Consider the following 6,899-nt stretch of genomic DNA (forward strand, 5'->3'; position numbering starts at 1 on the left):
CTTCTTCTTCTTCTTCTTCTTCTTCTTCTTCTTCTTCTTCTTCTTCTTCTTCTTCTTCTTTTTCTTCTTCTTCTCCTTCTCCTCCTCCTCCTCCTGCTCCTCCTGCTCCTCCTCCTCCTCCTTCAGATTAGTCTGATTAAAAGTTTATGAATTTCTTTTTTTTTTAAGATTTTATTTATTTATTTGAGAGAGAGAGAGAGAGAATGAGAGAGAGCACGAGAGGGAAGAGGGTCAGAGGGAGAAGCAGACTCCCCGCTGAGCAGGGAGCCCGATGCGGGACTCGATCCTGGGACCCCAGGATCATGACCTGAGCCGAAGGCAGTCGCTTAACCAACTGAGCCACCCAGGCGCCCAAGTTTATGAATTTCTTTGATCTTCTCAAAGAACAAGCTCCTGGTTTTATTCATTTGTCCTATTGGTTTTTTTAGTCTCTATTTCATTTATTTCTGTTTATTATTTCCTTCCTTCTACTAGATTTGGGCTTTGTTAGTTCTTTTTCTACCTTCTTTAGGTACAAGGTTCGGTTGTTTGAGATTCTTCTTGCTTCTTGAGGTAGGCCTGAATTGCTATAATTTTCCCTCTTAGAACAGCTTTTGCTGCATCACAAGTTTTGGATTGTTGCTTTCATTCTCATTTGTCTCCACAGAATTTCTCCTTTCCTCTTTAATTTCATGGTTGACCCATTCATTGATTAGCATCATGTTATTTAACCTCCATGTATTTGTGTTCTTTCCAGACTTTTTTCTAATGGTTGATTTCTTGTTTCATAGCCTTATGGTCAGAAAAAATGCATGATGATTTCAATCCTTTTTAATTTGTTGAGACTTGTCCTGTGACCTAATATGTGATCTATTCTGGAGAATGTTCCATGTGTACTTGAAAAGAATGTGTATTCTGCTGTTTGGGGATGGAATGTTACTAATATATATGTTAGACCCATCTAGTCCAATGTGTCATTCAAAGCCAGTTTTCTCTGGGTGACTTTCTTTTTTTTAAAGATTTTGTTTGTTTGTTTATTTATTTATTTGTCAGAGAAAGAGAGAGAAAGCACAATCAGGGGGGAGCAGCAGGCAGAGGGAGAAGCAGGCTTCCCACTGAGCAAGGAGCCCAATGTGGGACTCAATCCCAGGACCCTGGAATCATGACCTGAGCCAAAGGCAGGTGCTTAACTGACTGAGCTACACAGGCATCCCTCTGGGTGATTTTCTGTGTGGATGATCTATCCACTCATGTAGGTGGGATGTTAAAATTCCCTGTTATTATGATATCACTATTGATTTCTTCTTTTATGTTTCTTAACAGGTGCTTTATGTATCTGAGTGCTTCCCTGTTAGGGGCATAAATATTTACAGTTATTATATTTTCTTGTTGGATTGTACTTTTTTATGATTATATATTGCCATTTTTGTCTCTTGGTAAAGTCTTTGTTTTAAAGTCTATTTTGTCCAATATAAGTACTGTTACCCCAGCTTTCTTTTTGCTTTCATTTGCATGATAAATATTTTTCCATCCCTTCACTTTCAATCTGTATGTGTCTTTAGGTCTGAAATGAGTCTCTTGTAGGCAACATGTAGATGAATCTTGTTTTTTTTTTTAAGATTTTATTTATTTATTTGACAGAGAGAGACACAGTGAGAGAAGAAACACAAGCAGAAGGTGTGAGAGAGGGAGAAGCAGGCTTGCCACTGAGCAGGGATCCCAATGCAGGGCTCAATCCCAGGACCCTGAGATCATGACCTGAGCTGAAGGCAGACGCTTAACAACTGAGCCACGCAGGTGCCCCTTGTTTTTTTATCCATTTTGTCACCCTATGTCTTTTGATTGGAATGTTTAGTCCACTTACATTCAAAGTAATTTTTGATGGGTATGTACTTATTCCCATTTTGTTATATGTTTTAGGATTGTTTTGTGGTTCTCTGTTCTTTTCTTCTTTTGCTCTCTTTTCTTGAGGTTTGATGCCTTCTTTAGGGATATGCTTGGATTCCTTTCTCTTTATTTTTGCATATCTAATGCAGGCTTTTTTATTTGTGGCTACCCTTAGGTTTGTATATAACATCTTCTGCATACACTGGTCTATTTTAATTTGGAGGTCGCTTGTTTGAACCCATTCTAAAATCATTAAATTTTTACTCCACTTCTCCCCACATTTTAGATACATGGTGTCATAATTTACATCCTTTTATTTTGTGAATCCCTTGGCTGATCATTACAGATATATTTAATTTTACTGCTTTTGTGCTTTAACTTCCATACTGGTTTTATAAGTGATTAATCTACTACTTGTATTATGTTTGTATGTATCTGTGAAATATTTTCCTTTACTACTTTTCTTATTTCCCCTTATGATCTTTCCTTTCCACTCAAAGAATCCCCTTTAGTTTAAGGCTGGTTTAGTGGTGATGAATTCGTCTAACTTTTGTTTGTCTGAGAAACTCTCGATCTCTGCTTCTTTCTGAATGATGGCCTTGCTGGAAAGGATAATTTTGGTTATAGATCTTCTCCATTTAGCACTTTGAATACATCATGCCACTCCTTCTGGCCTGCAAAGTTTCTGCTGAAAAATCAGCTGATAGCCTCATGGGGTTTCCATTGTATGTTACTAGGGTTTTTGTTTCGCTTTGTTTTTTTGTTTGTTTGTTTTTCTCTTGCAGCTTTTTTTTTTTAAGAGAGGGAGAGAGAGAGATAGAGAAAGAGAGATGGGGCGGAGGGACAGAGGGAGAGGGAGAGAGAGAGAATCTTAAGCAGGCTCCACACCCAACACAGAGACCAATGCAGGTTTTGATCTGATGACCCTGAGATCATGACCCGAGCCAAAATAAAGAGATGGATGCTTAATGGATCGAGCCAGCCAGGCACCCCACTCTCTTGCTGCTTTTAAAATTCTCTCCTTATCACTAACTTTTGCCATTTTAATTATCATGTGTCTTAGTGTGGACCTCCTTGGGTTGATTTTGTCGGAAGTTCCCTGTGTCGCCTGGATCTGCATATTTGTTGCCTTCCCCAGATTAGGGAAGTTTTCAGCTACTGTTTCGTAAAATAAATTTTCAGCCTCCTTTTTTTTCTCTCTCTTCTCCTTCTGGGATCCCTATAATGCAAATGTTACTATGCTTGGTGTCACTGAGTTCCCTTAACCTATCCTCATTTTTTATTATTCTTTTTTCTTTTTCTGTTTCATTTGGCTTCTTTCCATTACTCTGTTTCCCAGCTCACTGATCTCTTCTTCTGCTTCATCTAGTCTAATATTTATTCTCTTGAGTGAATTTTTAATGTGTTATTGTTTTATCTCTAGTTGGTTATTTTTATATTTTCTCTTTGTTGAGGGTCTCACTAGAACTTCCACCCTTTTCTGCGGGCTAGTGAGTATCTTTATGACCATTCCTTTGAATTCTCTATCTGGCGTATTGCTTATCTCCATTTTGTTTAGTTCTTTGGCTGCAATTTTGTCCTGTTCTTTCATTTGGGACATATTCCTCTGTCTCCTCATTTTGTCTAACTCTCTGTGTCTGTTTATTTGTGTTAAGAAAGTCAGCTACATTTCCTGCTCTTGAAAATAGTGACCTTAGGAAGAAGTCCAGTAGTGCCTTGTAGTGCAATGCTCCCTGTGTATCAGAACTTGGGGCTTTAGGAGTGTCTCCTAAGTGTGTTGTGCATGCCCTACTGTTGTGATTGAGATATGTTTGCCTTCAAGCCAGTTGTCTTCAATGGCTCTCTTTGCCTGTTGTGGACAGTGTTTGGTCTCTGTGATGTTAGGGACCAGACTGGGTCTTCCTTGAGCTTGAATTGAGTCAGGCCAGATGCCTACTCTCAGCTCCCTTGCCAGAACTGTGGTCACACTGAACTACAGGGTGCTCTTTCTGCATTGTCCCCTGAGAGGCTTTCATTGGTGGGTAGAGCAGTCAGACTAGATGTCTGTTAGGGTTGCAGTGACCCCAAACTGCTGGAGTCTCTCTTTGTACTGTCCCTTGTAAGATTTTTGTTGGTTGATGGGAACAGCAGTCAAATCAGATGTCTGCCCCCAGCCCACTGCTGGGGTTGCAGTTGACCTGATATATGTGGTTATCTTCCCCTCTACCCAAGACAAGAGTCATTCTTAAGTGGTGTTTGCCACTCTTGGGGCTGTTTACACAATACCACATTTGTTGTTCAGTTTTGGATGGACTCCTGCCAAGTAGGGCTGATTGGACAGGATGGATACACAGGAGAGCCAGAGGTAGGCTTCACAACATTAGCAAGATATGTTGTCAGTCTGCTTGTGGGCAAAGATGTGGAGGTGCTTTGGAGGAACTCCTACAGAGAAGGATGGGTTGGATTGGGCAGTCCAAGGAGAATGAAGGAACAGGGTGTGTTGTTAGCAAAGCTAGGTAGGGAGTGTTCATGCTGGTTCTTGCATGTTGGTATATTCAGGCTGGAAGGGGGGCAGAAATAGTGCCAGTCAGCTTCTTTGTACTTAGAGAAGTCTCCAAAGATCCTTGCCCTTCTTGTGCTTGCTCTGAGACCAGTAAATACATCTCCTTCCTGAATACTCCTGAATACACCTCTCAAACCACTGCTTTTATGCTGTATCTTGGTGAGGTTGTTTGTTATGCTGGCTCTTTAAGGGCATGTACTCAATTTCTTATTACTCTTGGGCTTTCCCAGAGTCAAGCCCACTGACTATTAAGGTTCCCAGTGATAAGCTCCACTGATTGTAAAAACTCACAAAATTAAGTCCTTCTAGTTTTTTTTAAGATTTTATTTATTTATTTGAGATAGAGAGAGAGAACACAGAGGGAGACTGAGAGGAAGAATCAGCCTCCCCACTAAGCAGAGAGCCTGATGCAGGACTAAATCCCAGGACCCTGGGATCACAACCCGAGTCAAAGGCAGATGCTTAACCAACTGAGCCACCCAAGTGTCCCTAATTTTTTTCTTAAACTTTAATGAAAAGTATTATTTATAAAAGCAAAACTATAGAAACAGCTCAAGTGTCCATTGATAGATGAATGGATAAAAAAAGACGTGGTATAATCAGACAACAAAAAGAAATAAAAGGCATCCAAATCAGTAAGGAAGAAGTCAAACTTTCACTATTCACAGACAACATGATACTCTGTGTAGAAAACCCAAAAATCTCTCCAAAAAACTGCTGGAACTGATAAAAAATTTTCAATAAAATTGTAGGATTCAAAATCAATGTATAGAAATCTGTTGCATTTCTATACACCAATAATGAAGCAGCAGAGAAAGAAACCAAGGAATCAACCCCATCTGCAACTGCACTAAAAACAATAAGATGCCTAGCCTAGGAATAAGCCTAACCAAAGAGGTAAAAGATCTGTACTCTGAAAACTATAGAACACTTAAGAAAGAAATTGAAGAGCACACAAAGAAATGGAAAAACATTCCATGCTCATAGATTGGAAAAACAAATATTGTTAAAATGTCTATTCTACCCAAAGCAATCAACTCATTTAATGCAATCCCTATCAAAATACCACCAGCATTTTTCACAGAGCTAGAACAAACAATCCTAAATCTTGTATGGAACCACAAAAGACCCCGAATAGCCAAAGCAATCTTGAAAGAGAAAAGCAAAACTGTAGGCATCACAATTCTGGACTTGAAGCTATATTATAATGCTGTAGTTATCAAGACAGTATGGTACTGGCACAAAAACAGACACATAGATCAATGGAATAGAAAACCCAGAAATGAAACCCCAACTATATGGTCAACTAATTTTCGACAAAGCAGGAAAGAATATCCGATGGATAAAAGACAGTCTCTTCAACAAATGGTGTTGGAAAAACTGGACGGCAACATGCAGAAGAATTAAACTGGACCTTACTTTCTAATGCCGTACACAAAAATCAATTCAAAATGGGTGAAAAACCTAAATGTGAGACAGGAATCCATCAAAATCCTAGAGAACACAGGCAGCAACTTCTTTGACCTCGGCTGCAGCAACTTCTTGCTGGACACATCTCCAAAGGCAAGGGAAACAAAAGCAAAAATGAACTATTGGGACTTCATCAAGATAAAAGCCTTCTGCATAGCAAAGGAAACAGTCAACAAAACTAAAAGGCAACTGAGGGACTGGGAGAAAATATTTACAAATGACATATCAGATAAAGGGCTAGTACCAAAATCTATCAAGAACTTATCAAATTCATGGAGCCTGGGTAGCTCAGTTGGTTAAACATCTGCCTTCAGCTCAGGTCATGATCCCAGGGTTCTGGGATTGAGCCCTGTGTTGTGCTCCCTGCTCAGTGAGGAGCCTGCTTCTCCCTCTTCCTCTACTCCTCCCCCCACTAATGCTCTCTCTTGCTCTCTCTCTCTCTCTCAAATAAATAAAATCTTTTTTTAAAAAAAAGAACTTATCAAACTCAACACCCAAAAAACCCCAAAAAGTCCAGTCAAGAAATGGGCAGAAAACATGACAAACATTTCTCCAAAAAAGACATACAAATGGCTAATGGACACATGAAAAAATGCTCAAGATCACTCATTATCAGGGAAATATAAATCAAAACCACAATGAGATACCACCTCACACCAGTTGGCATGGCTAAAATTAACAACATAGGAAACAACAGATGTTGGAGAGGATGTGTAAAAAGGGGAACCCTCTCACACTGTTGATGGGAATGCCAACTGGTGCAGCCACTTTGGAAAACAGTATGGAGGTTCCTCAGAAAGTTAAAAATAGAACTACCCTACAATCCAGCAATTGTACTACTAGGTATTTACCCAAAAGATATAAAATACAGATTCAAAAGGGTACATGCACTCCAATGTTTATATCAGCATTATCAACAATAGCCAAATTATGGAAAGAGCCCAAATGTTCATTGACTGATGAATGGATAAAGAAAATATGGTGTGTGTGTGTGTGTGTATAATGGATAAAGAAGATGTGA

This window comes from Callorhinus ursinus, unplaced genomic scaffold (genome assembly GCF_003265705.2).
Source record: "Callorhinus ursinus isolate GAN/ISIS: 27379988/994484 unplaced genomic scaffold, GSC_fseal_2.0 scaffold27, whole genome shotgun sequence".
Taxonomy (NCBI): domain Eukaryota; kingdom Metazoa; phylum Chordata; class Mammalia; order Carnivora; family Otariidae; genus Callorhinus; species Callorhinus ursinus.